Source organism: Malaya genurostris, chromosome 1 (genome assembly GCF_030247185.1).
Source record: "Malaya genurostris strain Urasoe2022 chromosome 1, Malgen_1.1, whole genome shotgun sequence".
NCBI classification, from domain to species: domain Eukaryota; kingdom Metazoa; phylum Arthropoda; class Insecta; order Diptera; family Culicidae; genus Malaya; species Malaya genurostris.
The window spans coordinates 57,400,936-57,423,414 of NC_080570.1; positions in this window are offsets into that span (position 1 = coordinate 57,400,936).

Here is a 22,479-nt window from a genome sequence, read left to right on the forward strand (position 1 = left end):
TATAATAAAAATAATAATTCTGAAGCAATTGTAGAACATCTTAAAATTTCGATAAGTTACATTTGTTACTTTGACGAGATTATGGGATCTTTCATTTGAAGTTAGTAAGTTTGTGAAAATCGAACAAGATAATGAATGAGTTTCGTTTTAGAGTTTTTGACCATTATTTCCGGTACTTCCGGAACCGGGAACTGGGAACCGGCATAGCTGAAATCGGTTCGTTTAATAGGTAACTAAACTCTGAATCTGAAGTCAGGACGCAAATTCTAAAACAGATGGAATTGAATTCTTGTTCTGAAGTTAGTTCTGATCTAAGATTTAGTTCTAGAATCCAGATCTAAAAGTCGTATTACGTACTTCATTCTAGAATTCTGAAACTGATCTGGATTCGAATCCGGAACAGATGCTAGGGAGCTGAATCCAATTCCAAACCCTAATTAAGGAAACAGTTCCAAGAATCTAGTTCCATAATAAAGAATTAGGAATCAGTTCCAGAGTCCTGGTATAAAATTGAACTTTTGAAATAAATTTAAAAACTAAAATAAAGTCAAGGCTCAGAATTCCGTTACAGAATTCAAAATCCGGTTTTCGAATCCAGATGCAGCATTCAGAAGCTGAATTTGATTACTCAATGTCCAAACCCGAGTGTTTGAGGCTTTTACTTAAGCAACACTATAATTGAAGCAAAGCAAAACCTTGGTATTACATTCCTGTAGGGGGCTGTCACGCCGCTTGGGGGAGGGGGGTGTTTCATAAAACGTGACCTTTTGTGACAGGGGGAAGGGGGGGGGGAGGTTTTTGGAATGTGACGTCCAATATTTTCAATGAGCGCATTTTTGAAATACCTAATTATATTACTGCTTTGCCCTATTTCTTGAAAAAATCTTCACAATAAGCGTTTACATACTATAGGAAAACGTGTATTTGTTGATGTAAAAGCTTCTTCTTGTAAATTCGGAAATGAATGATGCAGGAAGTCATTTTTGTTGTGATCAGCAAAAGTGCACGGAGGAGCGAGTAAATTAGCGAAATTAATAAATTTTGCCTAATATGAGTAAAAAAGAAAAAAGATGCCTTCAAACTGTTTAACATAAGTTATGCACTGACAATTTTTTCAGTAATTTGATTTTCTAGCATTGATAATAGTATATCATAAGAATTTCTCTTATCTGATTCTGATGCAGTTTATTCAATTGTACTCCATTTGAAAAGGGCGGGAGATCAACGATTTCAGACGTAGATCATGTCATGCCTTGATCATATGTGATTTTCCTCCACCAACATCAAAGCTTATCGAATCATCCAATGATTGAACTTACATAAATCAAGAATCATTTTAGCTCAAAATCACTACCCATTGTGTGACGGAAGATCAGTACTGATATTGATCGATGTGATTTAAAATTCACTGATCAACTGATCATGAAAAGATTCTCCGGCAGTGATCTCGTTTTGATGAGGTTTTGGCCTTTATTTCCTCAGCCCTGTATTGTATACTAAGGAAATATTATTCTTTATCTAAAACAATAATATATCTGTGTACTCCTAGGAGGAATAAAACAGATGATTTAAATGTTTCATCAATTCCAACCAAATACTTTTGTTAATTTATATAATTGATATAAAATAATTCCGATGATTTTGTAGTTTTAGGGATAATTTTTAATCTAATGGCAGCATGTAATAAATCGATTTTTCCCTCATATTTGTATGGTTTGTCATACATATTGAAAATGTATTGAGATGAATTTTATTTATTTTGAATTCGTGACATGTGACATAGGGGGAATGGGGGATCTTTGCTTCGGTGACAATTTGTGACAAAGGGGGGATGGGGAGTCAAAAATCGTCAAAAAAGCGTGACGTCTTTTATGAACAGCCCCTAGTGGAACTTGACCGTCTGTTTCAAAAGACTTCGCAGCCCATTCAGTGTATACAGAACCATTGCATGGCTGGAGCTACGATCCTACTGACACTACGAATCCTTCCAGATCGGGGCTCGAACATACGACAACTGGTTTATAAGTCCAGTGCCCTATGCTTTCAACTGCCAACCCGGGACGATAGTGCAATTGAACTCTGATGTAATAGAAAAAGCAGTCGACAGTGTTTGGAACAAAGGTTTAATAGCGAAAATGTCCGACTTATAGTTTTCTGTTTATTTGATGCGAATGATTCAAAATTATTTAACTGATCGTACTCTCCAGGTGACCGTACGAGCAGGTGATCTTCCAAATCTACCCGGCGGTTGCCAGAAGTCGCTATTCTGTGACGACACAAGTCTGTTAGACACAGGTAGAAATAATCTAAGAGTGATCTGCAGTCGCCTGCAAAGAAGTTTAAATATTTTCAGTGATTGTCTGTCAAAATGGAAAATTAAACCAAATGCTGCAAAAATGCAATTAATCGTCCTTCCTCATAAGCCAAGAGCCTCTTTCTTAAACCAAACAATAACCACACTATCAAATTGAATGGCTTGGAATTGACATGGTCTGATCAAGCAAAATACTTAGGTTTAACGTATGACAAAAAACTCTCTTCCAAGGATCACATTGAAGGAATCCAGGCAAAGTGTAATGAATATATTAAATGTTTATATCCTCTTATAAACAGAAATTCTATGCTCTCTCTAAAGAAAAAAATATTAATTCATGAACAAATTTTCAGAAAGTTGTGGTTCCACCAGGAATAAAACGCTTCAAAGGATTCAGAATAAAATTCTGAAAATGATTTTAAAGCGTTCTCCCTGATTTAGTTTAAGTGAGGTACAAAGACTCACAAATATCATAATATTATAAGAAAATTCCGACAAAATTCGATGTAATCTTCAATTGAATCGATTTGCTCTCTGTATTAGTTAGTGAGTTGGTATATAAGTTCCTTTTTCCCAATGGTAAATACCAAATCATGTATATAATAGGGCTGAATAGTCATCACTTTTGACTGAACACCCAATTTAAATCTTAATGATTTGATTTTAACTAATATTTCAATAAATATTACATTTAAAAAATGTGATTATCTCAATCATATTCAACTATTTCAACAATTACAGGTTTGTGTACAATAAAACCTCAATTTACGCGAACTCAATTTACGCAAATTTAAATTACGTGCCTTTATACGCGTTTTATTTGAAATAACGATGTTTTGTTTAATTTACGGAACAATCCAACATGCTTCAGTGATTTGAATGTTATAAAATGTTCATTATGGAATTATTTGGTTTCATATAATCTAGTTAAGGTCGTGACTTTCCAAGCATTCTTTGGAAAAAAGAAATCTGTGTATAAACGCGTGACTGGTGATTTGTGTATGATTTTTAAGTGCGGTATATGCTCGTAGCACTATATTCAGCAAATTGCCATACAGTCATAATGTCTGTGGAAGTTCTTGTCTATCCAAAGCCTCCTTGAAATATAGGCTTCAAGGTCTACCAACGTAACCGATGATTTTGTGGTCCGTACACTTTGTATCACTTTCAATTCATCATTATTGTGATGAATTATGAAGAAGTACTTGTACATCAAGTCTCACTTGCTTCTTGACGACATTGATATTATTGATGTGGATCGTAGAGCTGTGGAAGAGGCTTTTGTGCCCTTCAAGAAAGAAGCTGCGAGAATAGGGCTGACTATAAACTCTACCAAGACTAAGTATATGATGACTGGTAGAGAACGAGGCAGCCCAAACGGTGTAGGATCCGATGTGGAGATTAGATAGCTTACAAACACGCACAAAACTTCCTCTATACAAGTCGATGATACTACCTGTTGCCCTATACGGCCACGAAGCATGGTCGTAGAAGGAAACAGATGTTCGAGTACTGGGCGTCTGTGAGAAAAAAAACCGGCGCTCAATACTCGGTTGCAAAGAACAGAATGGAGAATGGCGCAGACGCATGAGTCATGAGCTATACCAAGTATACAAAGATGCGGACATTGGAAAGCTTCTAAAACACGGCAGACTACAGTGGGCTGAACATGTAGCAAGAATGCCGGAAGAGAGAATGGCCTACGTGATTCTTAGCAGAGAACCTGGAAGAAGTCGTCGACTGCGGAGTAGACCTCGCACTCACTGGCTGTGCGCAATCGAAAAGGATGCATGCGCAACAGGAGTACAGAGCGACTGGAGAACGGTGGCTCAAGATCGAGCATCCCGGAAAGCTACAATTCGTTCGGTCATGTTCCGAAGACGGGATGTGCACCATTAACCCTCCGTCTGACAGATATTTTTATGCCTTCGGTCTGACTGACGGGTCTGACCAGACCCCTATTCATTTACGTGTATTTTTCACGTATTTCGGTGTAAATTAGAAGTGTATTCATGTATGTATTATAAATATTTATTTATTTATGTATTCTAAATATATGAAATTGATGGTAAAAACGAAAAAGGCCTCAAGAACTTAATCTTCATGATCCAAACTCATGATTCACTGTAGTCATTGGATGACTGAAACAGATTAAAATAGCCCAACAAGCAGTATGTAGCTCCATGATTACGAACAGCATTGAAAATTTATTCATAACCTGCTGAATGCTCGTGTAGATCTTAAGACCTGTTTTCACTGAAGTTCCTAGATGACTGAGAATATACCTGAAACAGTTATAAATAGACAAGTAAGCACATTGCAACTCTAAAATTATGAACAGCAAACAAAAAATAGACATTAGCCGTTGTAGTTCTTGTTGTGGCACAGTGTAGTCGCTAAGAGCAATATTCTAAGTAGTTCTTGGATCTTGGAATATCTCTTACGGATTTCCATAGTCGCTGAATACGCTTAGATGGTACTGAAGCTTGCTTCAGATAGAATTGGAACAAAGACAATTGCCTGTATTTCAGTTATTTATTATTGAATACAAGATCTTTTTTTATACAAATGTAGCGTTTTCTTCATACTTTTAAGAAAAAATACGAATAAAATTATTCGTTACGGTTTCGAACCTTCTTCGTCCATCGTTTTAGCTATCTTATTCCACCAGGTCAACATCTAATTGATGTCTTTGACAACCTTTCCCTTTTCCTTGAGTCTCCTCTTCATGATTGCCCAGTATTTCTCAATAGGGCGGAACTGGGGGCAGTTGGGTGGGTTAAGGTTTTTCGGAACAAACTGGACCCCTTTCTCTGCATACCATTCTTGAACGACTTTGCTGTAATGACAGCTTGCCAAATCTGGCCAAAACATTACGGGATGGTTGTGGGATCGAATGAACGGCAAAATTCGTTTTTGGAGACATTTTTTTGGTATAGTTCCGATTTCATTATCTTATTTGTAACGAAAACTTTCGTTTTTTTTGCTACAGCTGCAAATGTTCTGCCAAATCATAAATTTTCTTTGCAAATTTGTCAGCAAAAACAAATTTAAATTTGGCTGGAACATCCCCCCGAGCCGTTGCCAAGTAAAATTATTGACCTGGGATTTGCCCGATGTCAGCCTTGACATAGGTTTCATCGTCCATCAGAACCCCACGGTAGCGATCATCTGCCTATCGTAATTTCAATCGCCACCGGATTAAGACCATCGGAAACAATCAATGTTTCGTATGACCTCACAAGAAATATTGATTGGAATAGCTATGCGACCTCGATATCTGAGAAACTAGTAACAACACAAGAACTTCCTCCGGAGGAAGAGTACACGTTTTTGGCTGGCTTGATTCTCGACACCGCGACTCAAGCTCAGACGAAACGTGTACCCGGCGCGAAAACTAACATCCGTCCCCCCAACCCGTGGTGGGACAAAGAGTGCTCAGAATTAAACGCGGAGAGAACTGCATCATTTGTCGAGTTTAGGAAAAACGGAACACCTGATAATTTCAGAAACTACGCGGCATTAGACGCTAAAATGAAAAGCTTGATTAAAGCGAAGAAAAGCGGTTATTGGCGTCGATTCGTAGACGGATTATCGAGAGAAACATCAATGAGCACTCTTTGGAACACAGCCCGACGAATGCGCAACAAAAACACCACAAACGAAAGCGAGGAATATTCTAACCGCTGGATATTCGATTTCGCTAAAAAAGTATGTCCTGACTCTGTTCCGGAACAGACAATCATGCGCGTCGCTTCATCAAACAGAAACGAAACACCTTTTTCGATGGTCGAGTTCTCACTTGCGCTTTTATCGTGTAACAATAAATCTCCGGGGTTAGACAAAATCAAATTCAACTTGTTGAAAAATTTGCCTGACTCTGCCAAAAGGCGCTTATTGAATTTATTCAATAGGCTTCTTGAGGATAATATTGTCCCACATGACTGGAGACAAGTAAGAGTTATCGCCATTCAAAAACCAGGGAAACCTGCCTCCGATCACAATTCGTATCGGCCGATTGCTATGCTTTCCTGTATCCGGAAATTGTTCGAAAAAATGATTCTGTTTCGTCTAGACAATTGGGTCGAGACTAATGGCTTACTTTCAGATACACAATTTGGTTTCCGCAGGGGTAAAGGAACGAACGATTGTCTTGCGTTGCTCTCAACCGAAATTCAAATGGCATTTGCTCGTAAAGAACAAATGGCGTCAGTTTTCCTAGACATCAAGGGGGCTTTTGATTCAGTTTCCATAAACATCCTATCTGAGAAGTTGCATCAGCATGGTCTTTCACCAATTTTGAATAACTTTTTGTATAATCTGTTGTCCGAGAAATACATGTATTTCGCGCATGGTGATTTGTCGACAATACGATTCAGTTACATGGGTCTTCCTCAGGGCTCATGCTTAAGCCCCCTTTTATACAACTTTTACGTGAACAACATTGATGAATGTATCAACACATCTTGCACGCTAAGACAACTTGCCGACGACAGCGTTGTGTCTATTATAGGACCCAAAGCTGCCGATCTCCAAGGACCATTGCAAGATACCCTCGACAACTTGTCGACATGGGCTCTTCAAATGGGTATCGAGTTCTCTACGGAGAAAACTGAGCTGGTTGTATTTTCAAGGAAGCGAGAACCAGCACAATTACAGCTTCAACTAGGGGGTGAAACCATAGCTCAGGTCTTCACATTTAAATATCTCGGGGTCTGGTTCGACTCCAAAGGCACCTGGGGATGTCACATTAGGTATCTGAAACAAAAATGCCAACAGAGAATCAATTTTCTTCGTACAATAACCGGATCATGGTGGGGTGCCCACCCAGGAGACCTGATCAGGTTATACCAAACAACGATATTGTCCGTGATGGAATACGGATGCTTTTGCTTCCGATCCGCGGCGAACACTCATTTCATCAAGCTGGAAAGAATTCAGTATCGTTGTTTGCGTATTGCCTTAGGTTGCATGCAGTCGACTCATACGATGAGTCTTGAAGTACTGGCGGGCGTCTTACCGTTGAAAAATCGATTCTGGGATCTCTCATATCGATTGCTAATTCGATGCGACATCCTGAATCCGATGGTGATTGAAAATTTCGAAAGGCTTGTCGAGCTCAATTCTCAAACCCGTTTTATGTCCTTGTATTTTGATTACATGGCTCAGAATATTAATCCTTCTTCGTTTGTTTCCAATCGTGCTCATTTCTTGGATACTTCTGATTCTACTGTGTTTTTCGACACATCCATGAGAGAAGAAATTCGTGGACTCCCGGATCATGTGCGCCCTCAAGTGGCCCCAAATATTTTTTATAATAAATTTAGAACAGTCAACTGTGAAAAGGTGTTTTACACTGACGGTTCAAACATCAACAGGTCCACAGGCTTCGGCATCTTCAATCAAAACATCACCGCTTCTCACAAACTCAATGATCCGGCTTCAGTTTACGTCGCAGAATTAGCTGCTATTCAGTACAGCCTTGAGATCATTGAAACCTTGCCCAAAGACCATTACTTCATTGTCACGGACAGTCTAAGCTCAATAGAAGCTCTCCGGGAAATGAAGCCAGGAAAGTATCCCCCATATTTCCTGGGGAAAATACGGGAACACTTGCGAACTTTATCTGAACGGTCTTATTTAATATCGTTAGTCTGGGTCCCTTCGCATTGTTCCATTCCAGGCAATGAAAAGGCAGACTCATTGGCTAAGGTGGGCGCATTAGAAGGTGATATATATGAAAGACCAATCTGCTTCAATGAATTTTTCAGTATCTCTCGTCAGAAAACTCTCGAAAGTTGGCAAACTTCATGGAGCAATGGCGAACTGGGACGATGGCTACATTCCATTATCCCTAGGGTATCGACGAAACCTTGGTTCAGGGGGATGAACGTGAGTCGCGATTTCATTCGTGTTATGTCGCGGCTCATGTCAAATCACTACACCTTCAACGCACATCTCCGGCGTGTTGGGCTTGCGGAGAGCGGTCTCTGCACCTGTGGCGACGGTTATCAGGACATCGAGCATGTCGTGTGGTCGTGCGTAGAGTATCGTGACGCCAGGTCGAAGCTACTGGAATCCCTTAGGGCCCGAGGTAGACCGCCTGAGGTTCCGGTTCGGGATGTGTTGGCGAGTCGGGATAGTTTATATATGCTTCTCATATACCAGTACCTTAAACACATTGATATACAAGTGTAATGTGTTATCCCTCGCTCAGAAAGTATAAACTCCACCTACAGGTTCGACACTAACATCCGCCCGATTCTCTCGATCCCCGTCCCTGTCCACCATCTTCATTGGAACTAACAAGATCTTTTTTTGTCACTAACTTTTTCGTTACCCCTTCCCTATCTCTTCACCATCTCGATGGCAACTAATTAGATCTTTATCGTTTTCAAACATTTTGTTCCCACATCCCCTTTTTACCCCGTTTCCACAATATTTACTTTTTTTTTCATTCTCTTCCGTAACATCACCATCATCGTCCACGGAAGGCCGCCCCAGTCGAAAACCAGCATGCGGGCCACCCGCCGGGCCTTCGTAGCCTGGGGGTGTTTCCCGCGGACCCACGCGGACCGAAGGATGCGGCCAACATGGATCTTCGCCAACGGCATATGGAAGACCCTCATGCGATATTCAATTCACCGGCCACTACCGATAGCTTCTCGAGAATCCGCTACCGCTACATTACATAATGATACTTTTCTAGTTTTAAGTTAGTCGTAATTAAGATTAGTAAATACCCTTGGCATCTTAGAGCTTAAGCAGTGTGCCTTAAAATTATACTATAATATTGAATAAAAACAACAATACCATCGATGCGGCAATGGATGACGAGACGAACCACGAACGAAGTGCCCCTCAATCCTCGCAGGATGGAAATGGAAGCTCCTCTCTCCCTAGAAAAAGGGTGACAACGAGATCCAACTCAAAAAAAAATATTTAAAAAATCGGCTCAATCGGCCACGTAAAGCTTGTACGCAAATAGGCCTGAATAAAAATATCTTTTAAATAAAAAAATCGTCCATCAGAAGACACCCGTCGAACTTGGTCAGCACCTGGTCATATAGTTTCCGAGCACGAATTTTGACCACACTATTCTGTTTTATGGTCCGATTTGGCTGTTTGCTAGCTCGATATGACTTGATTCCTTCCCGGAGTCGAGTTCTCTTCACGGTACTATGGGCCGCACCGAATTTTCTGGCCAAATCACGGTTCACGGACAGATTAGGATTCCTCTTAATCGTCTTCAAAATCTTACCACGCAGTTTCCGGTCGACAGTTCAACTCCGACGATTGGCTTGAGGCTTTCGAATCGTCGTCAATGTTTCCTTATACCGTTTGATAACGCGCCATACGGTATTTCTGGGCAATTTCAGCTGTTTAGCTATCCTAGATGCAGACCACGATGGATTTACCAAATAAATGTGCACAATTTTTTTCCCTTCTTTCGGCTTCCATGTTGATTGTTTACAAAGTACAGTCGATTTGCGTCCACCAGGAGCGCCACAATATGAGCAAAGTTTGTTCCAATTCTAAATGAAGTAAGCTTTAGATGAACGTAGTTAGATTTTTTGTGTTATTTATACTAAAATCTAATCGAAAAAAACTTTTTTACACGAAAAAATTTAAATTAAGCAATGTTTTACTTAATTTACGAGAAATTTGATTTACGCACACCCGACTTTGGGCGTATATTGAGGTTCCAGAATAGAAAATTTGATGGGTTGAGTAAAAAGGAGGATTTTAGTTCGAAAGCCGTTTTGCCGAATGACATTTCGCCGAATGGGCCACTTCGCCGAATGTCATTTCACCGATTCCTGCAATTGTCTTAATATTATAATTGGAATTGATTTAAAATAAACACAAATGAATGATAACACGTTAACGCCCGTTTTTTACCTACGATTGTACTTCTTGAATAAAGATTGATTCTTGTACTCTGGAATAAAGATTGTTTCATGAACCTCAGGACGGAGTTCCCAAGGAAACTTGTCGACTATTAGGAACTTACCGGGTGGCAAGTGAATTGCCGATTTTAATTTCCCGGTTTTTTCCCGATTTTCCCGGTTTTTGAGAGGCCCAAATCGCCCCTGTTTAGTTTTTTTTTTTTTTGTGAATATTTTCTAATTTAAACTTTAAACAGATATCCCATGACCAAAAGGATCATTGTAATAGGCCCGGTAATTGAGAATTCAATTACTTTCCAGGCATTTCGATGTATAAATAAAAAATATTCATTATAACATGTGCGTATAAGAAAAGCATAAACTCTTTTTCAAGTCATTCAGGGGTTTCGGTTCCACGTAACTGATTTCTTCCGAGTGCACATGACTGTTTTTATTTTTTTTTTTGGTATACATATGATTGAAAATAAATCAATAAGGAACAGCAATCTTAAAAACGGACGCTTGTCACTCGAAAAAAAAACAACAACAATCTATGCTTGCAACTTCAAATCATTTTGCACGGAGCTTTCTTCGCTTCTTCCGGAAGTAAAAGTTGAAATCTCAGTTCGGCAGGAAACGCTCTCTACCAACTCTTCACAATATTCAACCATTACCTTCAAAGAGAGACGGATATCATCTCAGCAACAAAACACCGTTATGGTTCATTCTACATAGAATGGACACCAGTGCGAAAGCGAATTTCCCTCGATGACTTGTCTGAGCATCACGGGCTAGCACGCTGCTGTGGAGATTCTCTCTGAAGCAACAAACGGTCGCTTATTCTCGTTTTGCGATCCGATTCTATACGGGCAGTGGATAATGGCGATAGAATCATTTTATTATTGCCGCTTATTCTAACTATGTGCATATAACATTTGTATAAGTTGTATCTATGAAAATAGCTGTGAATGCTTATGATCAGGGTTTTGAAATATTGTATATTGTAACCTAGTATGAGAACCATCAAGTCGAATTATCTGCAATAATTATCAACTTGCGATTCTCTCTTAGTAAATTGTTGTGTACAATGTAGTGAAATATCGAGCCACTTTCTGCCAAATTATCGGCAATCACAAACACTGATGATGGCACAGCGAATTTAACATAATATTGTCATTGCCAGGACTTCGGCCATGGTACAATAATTTTTTCTATGGATATATACTGTTTAAATTATGTCGCTTGCAAGCACATCTGTTCAATGAACGATACCCTCAGATGAATTATCATGCTGTGATTGTTATGAAAACCATAAAACCAATTATTAACAAAGTCCTGTCAAACCAAAAATTTAAAAATTTCATGTAACAGAATTGAATTTGAATTCATTAGATGTACGTATACCTAATATTTCGCAAAACCGTTCGGCTGCCACGACTTGCTCATCTAAAACACCAATTTTTTCTAATGTATCTGTTAGTCAATAAACAATTAGTCAATAAACAATGTTTACGATTTCAATGTGTTGATGGGCAAATACATCAAATGATAACTGTTAAAATGCACAATATATCGATCTGTTTTTTTCCTGATGGGATTCTAAATGCTCGTAGAGGAATCAGAAAAATAATCAGGAAGTACGATTTCTTCATGATGAAATCTCCGCTGGTTTTGAACCAATTTTATTTCCAATAGCTTAACTAATTTATCTTCTATGAGAAATCTTCCTACAATTAATGTGATTCAAGCAAATCAATTAATAACATTCAGAGTTTCAAATTAAGCAATGATTAGTTTGGGATTGTTTTGGGAAATATAGATATAGCCGTATATAATTTAAATCATTACTTTATTGAAGTTCCAAAAGCTCAAACTAAATTCAATTCACCTTCATCTACATCAACGTTTTTGTGATCCTACTATGGAATAGTTGAGGACCTTTAATATCACAAAAAATAATATGATGTATTCAAAATTACCCTTTTGGCGAAATGAATCTTTCGGCGAAATGTCTTTTCGACCTATTCGGTTACCTATTCGGCGAAACGACTTTCGGCGAAACGACTTTCGGCGAAACGACTTTAAGCGAAATGGCTTTCGGCGAAATGATCCGCTCCCGGTTAGCTACACTTATTCATTTCGAAATGAATCGAATATTACAAAATTATTGCTACTTTTGCAGCATAAAAATCCCCTACAGTGAACTGCGTCAAGTTTCATTACTTTAAAACTTAAATTCTCGTGCACGTGTGCCTGTGCTGGTTTGGGATATTTTTGATTCAGCAAAATCATTGTTAATTTGTGAACGCATTCTTTCTTCCGTAGCAACCGGACCTGGATCGCAAATAAGCAAGTTTATCGGTGGTTATTTGCGAGCAACGACCTGAAACGTTTATGACTTTTTTTTACAGAGTAATTCACGCAACGTATTTTAATGGTCGATGGTTCATGAGTCGGAGCGATAGTAACACAATCATAAAAGCGTAATATCTTGGTATGCTTCTGGGTTCGGGCAGTGAGGATAAAATTTCGAATGCTCTTGAAAGCAACTGCATTTGTTCCTAGAGCTAAAGTTAAGGATCGTTCAAACAGTTTTTACCGTTTGGCATACGTATCTTTCAACTATATGCTATATAAAAATAAAAAATGAAAAATAATCTAATTTGAATATTATAAGAAAGCACTATCATCGCCATTGTGTTACAAACTGGCATCACCCAAGTCGCAATGAAACGGGGGTAAAAGAAACCGAGGACCAACTGCACCACAGGGCCGTTCTGTTCTCTTCCGCACGGTTCGGACAGCAGCAGCACATCAGGATTTGGTCATCATCACTTCAGCGGAGGACCAGCTGCACCAGGCAGAGACAGCCGGCAGTGGTCTGACCTATGGCTGATAACTTTTGCTTCCGAAAGAGGAGGGGAGCAACGGAACTTTGGAAATTGCATAATTCTATAGTCGACCTCAAGCCGCAGCTATGTTATGTGTAGCGTAGGTATTACCGGGTGTGGTCCGATGGGAAGTGTTTTTTTTTCTTCTTCTTATTTCTCTTTGGATTCCATGTTCCAAGGAATGAAGCTGATGGTCTGTATTCATCTTTTTAGAGAATTTTACTATTTATACAATTTGAGTCATAGCCCTTTCGAAGCTTGCGACGCAACGGCGAACGGATTTTGTAAAAAGGATTGGGTAACAGTCGAGTACGTGAACGGCACAGTGCATGTCAGACAAAATTGGATTCAGCCCTAAACTAACGTTACTTTTTGTGTCGTTGAAAAATATGGAAACGAATCTATTCTAAAACCCGCCTATAGAAAGTTGAAACTTCTCCTGTTGCTTAGGCAGACTTTCAACGGGACATTGCAGACCAATTTCATAACCCATACTGTAGAGAATTGTTCCACCCTGCGAATCTTCCCTTGCCATATCTCTCTCTAAACGTTCGTTACTACTTCTACTGTTCTGAATGTTGGATGCTGGGAAGGAACTTGGCACAGACTGCATGAATGCATCCCGAAGGCAGCACTGGGGTACGAGACGGTGCATTGTTTGCAGGGAAGGGTTTGACATGTACACATACACACACACTGACATACACCTACACCCAGAGCGACCTGTGCCGTAGCAGTAAACTCTGTCGTTTTGGATTCGATGCACCGACAAGCAGCAGCGTCTGCCTCCCGGCAATGTCCAACCAAACAACCCAAGTACGAGTGCTTTGAAGCGAATGCTTCTTTTCGCCATCAGAGCAATTATTCTCATTCGTGGAAATTTCTTTTATTTGCCGGTTGGACTAAAACTCGGGTGGTCCTGAGTGGACGTCGGTTTGCATAGTCGTACCTCGGGTTCAGTTCCCTGCGTGGCCACCCCGAAAACAATTCAAATCCTGGTATATCGTGCACATCACAGGAAACAATGCAATGCACACACCGACCGGCCACCGGTCTGGGGTATCTCGGATTCAAGCTCTCTCTCTGTACCCGCAAGGACCACCACCTCTACTTGGTCAGCACTAAAACGAATGCCTTTCCCGGAACGCAACGCAGGGACGCCAGAAAGATTAGAGCTTTTTCCACTCCACTTGGGATGGAAAATGAATTAAATGTTGTATAGTATTATGAGATGATGTAAATTATTTTTTGCCATTCGTTTTCTTCTCGTTGCAAGGCACTTTCACAACTACAATGCACCTCCGATGTTGACCTGCTTGAGTGCTTGCTTGACAGGGGACAGTTTTTAGTTGGTACGCTTGGGTGTTTTTAATTTTATAAATTGCCATTGTTGTAATACACAATAATAGATATGTAGCCGGTGGAAAGTGTTGCTCGTCTTCCCATCTGCTCCCAGTTGCGGTTGGGACCGCTAACTATTGAATAAAACATTTCAAACAATCAGGCATTGTTGGGGAAACTTGAGTACACTTGGGCCACACACCGCGCTTACATCTCAGGCGAGTGCACAGAAGGAATGGCTGTTAATTCGTTGAATTGGCAATCAATTTTCATCAATTTAGAACAGCATCCTTACATGAAATGAGAGAGAGAAAAAAAAGTGCTAGCTAGCACCCTTTTGGGATAATTAAAATATTTATTTCCACACGGATTACGGGCAGCGGCAACATCTGGAATCGGTATAATTTGTGTGGTTCAATTAGCTAAGTAATGTCCCACAGTAGGACTTTGCTAATGAACAATTTTGAATCAATTTAAGTGTACACCAGATGGGATCTCGGAAGGCCCCAGACCGAAAAGGATGTGCAAACCTCTGGAGAAAGTCCATTACCGTGCTCGGTTGGTGCGATCGACCTCCGCAAATGGAGCACCTCGGACAGTAATTGAAGGCAATTGATTATTCTTTATTGGACTTTATTGACAGAAAGAGAGTGCATTGCGAGAGTTTATAGCAACTTAACTGGCACTTTTGGGGGTATCATTTTTATATTTGGAGCGTAATTACTACGGACTTAATAAAAAATTTAAATGCAAATTACAAACGACACTCGTGGTCATGTCAAATAGTATCATCGTTATTTTTATTCGCATTAGAAGGTTATCATTCTGTTGGCTTGTCCTTAATTCCTCAATTTGTTTATATGTTATTTTGGAATTATCTTTTACAATTAAGATAAGTTCACGAATAAAATGAGAGAGAAGGAGAACAACACTGTTCACAAATCGAAAAGGTTACACTATTTTATGCCTAAATAACCTTTCTAATTTTCTTTCAATGTAAAGTTTATTAAGTTAATTTCTTAATAATATTAATCAATATATGAGCCATCCTGATCAACAGAGCATAACAGGATTCTATCAAAATTATATGTGATCTTAATATTTTCATTTCATTGTGTTATAAATATGATTCCATATCACAAGCAAACATACAGATTTTATCAAGATTATAGCAAGTTCAGATATTATATTAAGGGCCGTTACATTCCAGGTAAAACTATACTAGAGAATTGAAAAAAAAGAGTTCAAACACTTTTGTCGATCAGGTTTTTGACTTTCAACCCGAAAAATGCTATAGTTCAATAAAGAGCAATAACAACCTTTTTTTCCAATTTCACATACCTGAAGATGCTTTTCAAAACAATAATTTGATATTTGATTTTGAAATGACTGCCTAAATTTTAAATTTGAGAACGTTCCTAAGTAATTCCTACTTAAATTGTGTAAAGTTTTTATTCAAATATTAATTTTAAATTGAAAATAAATATTTTTCAAGATGATTTTGCGCTTTTTCTCGTATGAACAAAGAAAGGTAAGGCAAAAGCTTTAAAACTCGACTAATAAATATTGGAAATAGTGAGATAGCATTCGACTCAGTTCATTGAATCCGCAATGTTTCCTAAGAGATGATTTTCACAAGCTTGGAGTAAAATGTATTCTTCAATTCTTCAATTTTATCGGTGGCCGATTTTTGTTTCCGAAAACACAAAGTGATAAATGTTAAAAAATTCAAAACGTCTTCAAAAGTGACGCTGTAATAAGCGGAAAATAAAATCTAAACTGGGCTCAAAACCAAAATCTAAACTCAGCTCAATACTTTCACGATTTATAGATCTTTTAGTTGCAGATTGAAAATAGCGACTTTAGTTTAACGGTTCCGGATGTACTGAAAATAGAGAAAAAAAATCTTAAAAAATTCGTATCGATTTATGTTTAGTTCTTGCTGTACTTTATACTATGTTGATCTGATGATTTTTTACGTAGTTCTAAATAAAAAACTTTGTTAATATTACATTGAAAAATGTTCACTAGTGGCGCTGATGATATCATCATAGCCTAACGCAAACTAAAGTAATATCGAATCACTTTCATAATTTTTGGATCAAAAATCAGTAAATCGAAATGAGTTGGTTAGGTCATCAATTAATAAGATTCACGAATTGCAGATATCACATTTTGCCCGTTGTCATCTATATCATTGCATGAACATTTTTAAATTCATGAATCAGACAAAAACGATTTATCGCACCATAATACCTTCGATTTAAAAAGTTCAATCTATCCATATCTGATAAACTTCTGATAGTCGCATTTCGTAATATTTTGATTACTTCCAATCCGGAACCATGGGCTGGTATTCGAAATTTGCAAGAGTTTAAAGCAACCGACCCGCATTATGAGACTTTCCATTTAAATCATTTTTCTGTGAGTTAATCTAGGTTGATATCAAACAATTAAACCGGGATGAAAGTTCAATTTTGATGGATTTTGAACAATACTTGCGGGGCGTTAGTTTGCGAATATCGCAAACTAATGTGACTAATAAGCAAATGGTAGATCATCAATCATAAAAACTTGCTATTTGAATCGATATTATATACACTTCTTCTGATTTTTCACTGTCTTTGAAACGAATTTTTTTTCTAATCTAAATTTACGAAAATCGATTCAGCCATCTCCGAGAAAATTAAGTGCACATTTTAATCAAATATACCCTCCAATCGACATACATACACGTACAGACAATTCATTACTTCAATTAAACGAGCGAACTGATTCGAGTTGAAAGTCGGCTCTCTTGGTACAAAGAAGAAAAAACTGAAAAACTATCATTCGTTAGTTAGTTTCCTCAGATTCTATAAGGTAGTTTTGTTTCACCGAATTTAATCATTTCCGTTCATTAACAACTATGCTTCAGTACCAAAAAACGCTTGCTCATAGTTCTAAAATAGCCCCTTTGTCATTCCTATGCCGGTTGGAAGGAAACGACGAAAGAGGTGGAGAGCGATAGATTATTTTTGTAGCAATATGGACTTACACTAGTTATTATACGATGCCAATATATCCTTTCAACCGCAGTTGATTCTCATGCCCCGATGCAATCGTTGCGTATGTTGGTAACTCACAACTTCCCGGTTCGAGACCAGTCGCGCTTGACTGTTCATATTTTTTTATCGCAAATCAAATCGCCTAAAGGTATGCAATTTCATCTTACTTCAGGAAATCTATTATTAGATTTGCACGATGAAGCCTTTCCCCCAAAAAATGGGTAATAACAGCTGAAAGGTCGTACTAAATTTGTAACAAATTTAGATATAATATTGATATTTTACTATTAAATGCATACAACGGTTTAAGTTTAACACGAATCTGTTTCTTTATTTTAAAATACGCTTATTTATAGCCTATACTCTCCTAACTTAGCTAGTTGGGTTTTACAGTATGGATTGCTAAAACTCCGGGGGGAGGAGTTAGAACGCGCAGCGTAAGTCTGATTTAACCAATGACATGTCTCGGTCATTGTATTGTATTTGAGTACGAGAGAGTGAGTAATGTTTCAAGGCAAGTGTGTGAGTGTGATACAGAAGAGGGGAGGTTGAGAGTAGTCAGGTTTAACTCTCGTGAGTGTCGGTTCGAGTCAGTGTGCTTTCCTGGGTTACTGTTATTCTAGGTCATGCCATATGGCACTGTCTGAGAGAGGTGTAGAGGTGGAGAAGCGGGGAAATGACATAACTGCTTTGTTTTTGAGTGATATTTGATACTTAAGTTTCCTTGTTTGTATTTATCGTATGCATGCGGTGTTTTTCGCTGGGCTGAAATAAGTGCTGACAATTTAATCGCCTTATGTAGGTGAAGTTTATATTTCAAGTGGGTTTCTGGGTTTCATGGCTTGGTGTCGAGTGGAAATTTGTCGAGTACGTGTTCTATGGGAATTTGTCAAGTGCGTGTGGTCTGAAGTGTGGGAAAGAATTACTTTTGAATATTTTACATGGTCTGAGATGTGTGAAAGATTTAATGTTACATGCTCATATTACAATATTTACATATCAAGGTTTGTAACAATTTTGGTATCACCAAGATTAAATTGAGTTATAATTTTTGTTATTTTAACTATTAACGAGGCCAAGATCATGACTAATTTAGATAGAAAAAAATTGTTATCCCTTGTTGATCGGGATATCAGAAGAGTACGGAATCCCATATGGAATTCCTGAATTTCATCCGGATCCGACTTCCGGTTCCGGAGTTATAGGGTAAAGTGTGTTCAATATTGTACACCGTCACTTATACCGGCGAAACCAAAATCGTAAAAAAAATCTGAACTGGTCTAAAAAATACACAAATTGATAGCAATAGCCTATCCCGATTCACAGTCTCCTGTTCCGGAAGTACCGGAAATAGTGGTCATATATTTCAAAATGGATCTCACTCACATTTCTCTGCGATGGTATGACCGATTTTCACAAACTTACACAGTTCGAAAAAAAACTTGTGATTTTACATCTTATAAGATGCACATAAATGGAGCGTCGTATTTCATACAATTTTATATTCAAGAACATGTAAAATTGTGTGATTTGAAAATTACATGTCTTGAGTTCGAATGAAATAAAAACAAAAGATCGATAGCAGCAGCGCGAAACATTAGATCACAAAAACATTAGATCACAAGCGCATCGGTTACTCGACTGGACCGCAGAGCTCATATCTGGTCATTGAATAATTGATAAATATAAATCCCTACAGCGGCACTTGGTAGCCGAGTGCAAATTACACTCGGAACATGTAAAATTCGGTGCGAATGGAATATTGCGCCATTTAAAAAATTAAATATTTGTGAATTGTGTCGTTTGTAGAATTCTGTCACCTGCAAAATTCATAATTTTTTTCTGTGTAGATTCAAATAAAAGGTCTCACGGTCCCATACGGAATTCCTGAATTTTATCCACATCCCACTTCCGGTTCCGGAGTTATAGTGTTAGTGTGTTCAATATTGTACACCGTCTCTTATACCGGTGACACAAAAACCGTAAAAAAAATCTAAATTGGACACAAAACCGTTATTCCCAATCTTAGGGTCAAATGAATGGTCTTATGGTCTAACCAAAAATTACTGCATATTTTTGGATACAACGAAAATTTAAAGCAAGTCGTTTAGAGTACGATGGCCAAATCGTATAAAATGTTCAAAATTTGAATAAAAACTAGTAGAGTTTGTACGTCAAGTTAGTTGGTGGCCGTACGAACCGAATTCGATTTTACCGGTTCTCAGATTCCGCTACATAAAAGTACATAGGTATAATAGTGAACCCACTTCGTTTTCTAATGAATGGCCTAACCGATCAGAGAACTGTTTCATTCTTTATGTTATACTAGTTAATGCACAAACAATCTCTTGGTTTCTTTCACAAATCTAAGAGAAACATTTTGAATAAAATTCCACAGTATTATATATGAGTATTTTATCATTAAACCATTAGGTGGATTAAAATATGTTTTTTCCATAATTATTCCGTCCTGTTTTAGGTGGATTTGGTAGCTTTTACCAGATCCACCTAAAACAGAGCGGAATACTTTTGTTACCTGAAAAAACAACAGACACATTGTTCCTAGCTCTCACCCAGAATTGTTGATTCTGGTCGCGATGTAAATGTTGCTCTTCAAGCCACAGGAGCAAACGGCTTGCCACACAATGATTTATTTAGGGGTTTTGTGTGAAAACAATATAAACTGGCTTGCATTTCGTTTTTATTTTTCATCACTGTCAACGGGAAATAGACCGAGAGGAAATACATACGAATGAAATTACGAAAACATCCTCTGGTAGAAGGTAAAAGTACAAAAAGATTTCTACTGGCCTTAAATGACCCTCTGTCACGTCTCACCTTTCCGTTTTATATATTCACATCCTTGCTTCCTGTTTCTACAAAATGGTCTCTAATTAGCTGAATATAGCAAAAAAGAAAAAAAATTGTCAGCTTATCTGTTCTACGGATTTAGTTGTTGACAGTGTGCATTGCATATCGCCTCTTTTACCAATCGATTTTCACCATCCGCTACTCGATAATTCTTTTCCTTTAGGTATACGAGATACAGCCTTGACATCACTTTCTAGCAATGGAGTCACCGAGTTGCCATTAGCTTATACTTACTTTTCACGGATCAGAACTCCGATGAAATGGCGGACTCGTTGTGCTTCGTATTGAACAATTGGTTAAAAACAAACGTTCCGTTCCGTTGCCTTAGTGTTTTTTTTTCTATTTGGAGTACATCTTTTTTGCGAAAGCTGAAACGAAAACGGAATGCAGCACAGCAATGACTTTGGCAACACCGTTCTCCCGAGAATAAGCATTTCTTTCATTTGGCAAGTAGTGAGTACCGCAGTTTGAATTCCTCATTGTATAAATCGTATGTTTTATAGATTTGAAATAAAATGTGCAAACAAATTCGTAATGAAATAAGGAATCAGAAAATATGTTTACCAGTTTTCTGATATAAATATACCTGTTCTTAGGGTTGTTATATTTTTCCTGGTTTAACAAAAATGTACCTGTTGATTGTTACAGGCAGTGTTGGTAATTGCCGATAATTTGACAAAAGCTGCTCGATATTGCTTTATATTGTGTACAACATTTTCAATCCGGTAGAAGATGCTATAAGTACTCGTGTCTCTCAATACATGAACTGTGAGAAAATTTTTCTACATTTCTTCGCTCCACTTCCTACTCTGAGTATTTTACGGCCCTTAAAAAAATTACACTCTGATAATGATCAATGCAATTATCAATGATTCTATTGCAATTATCAACTGCCCATAAAGAATCGGATCGCGAAACGAGAATAAGCGAACGTTTGTTGCTTCAGAGAGAATCCCTACAGTAGTGTGCTAGCTCGTGATGCTCATATAGGTCATCGAGAGAAATTCGATCTCGCGCTGGTGTCTATTCTATGTTAAATGAACCATGCCGGTTTTTTTGCTGCTATGATATCCATCTCTCTTTGATGGCACTGATTGAATCGTGTGAATAGTTGCTAGAGAGCGTTTTTTGATACGATAGAAGCCATCCTTGGTTACAGGCATATAAAACAATCTTGTACTGCGTTTTTTTTTAAGTCAATGCGAAAATTCCATGGATTCAGTCTCATTGGAAAAAAGTTTATCAACTGTAGAATTTTCAAAAAATCGGAAACTTTTTTCATTGCAAAAGGTCATGTATGATCTTAAAAATAATATTCCAAAAGATGAAAAGCGGGAAAAATTTCTAGACGTCTTATTTCTGGTTTTACCGTGAAACTCCGACTATTATACTTCGTTAGCAAGCAAATAATCAATTCATGGAAATATAAAAAATGATGTTATAATTAAATATCCAAGTATCTCAAGAACAGCTACTTTTAGAAGAAAGGATATCATGAAAAAAATTATTCCCTTTAACCTGTAGAGTATTATTCTACTGTTTAAATGATTATCTTTCAACGAGAACTTGAAATTTCGAATATATCTGTAAATTGTTTAAGTTGTAACTTCTTCATTTTTCAAATGTTTTTAATAGGAGCTTTAAATTAAAAATTATCAAAAAAAATCGAAACCCTGATTTTTTTAATTTAATTTTTATGGTTCATTTTGAAATTATTGAGAAGAAAAATCAAATTTTTTCTCAGTGTATATTTTTTTTAGAGTGCCCAATCGATTCCCTACAACTTCTTCCTGAACGCGATTTTTGTACAATTAACGGTTTCCGAGTTCCAACGATTTGAAAAAGCAATTTTCGTAATATGCAAAAATACATACGCCCTTTTTGAAAATCAGTCGTGAGTCGGATTGACCTCTCCATCGGTTCAAAACTTATGGTTTGCCATACTGATGCCATGTGCAAAGTTTCATCCAAATCGGAGTCGGTCGAGTCTGATGATCTGCTAAGCATTTCTGGAATTGCTCAGTAGCCTTCATTGAATTTGTATTTCATTTTGGTGTTCTTGTTCTCGGTCAGTATTTTCAGTATTGCTGTCAACAAGCACACTTTGAAAATTTTGCAGAACTCGG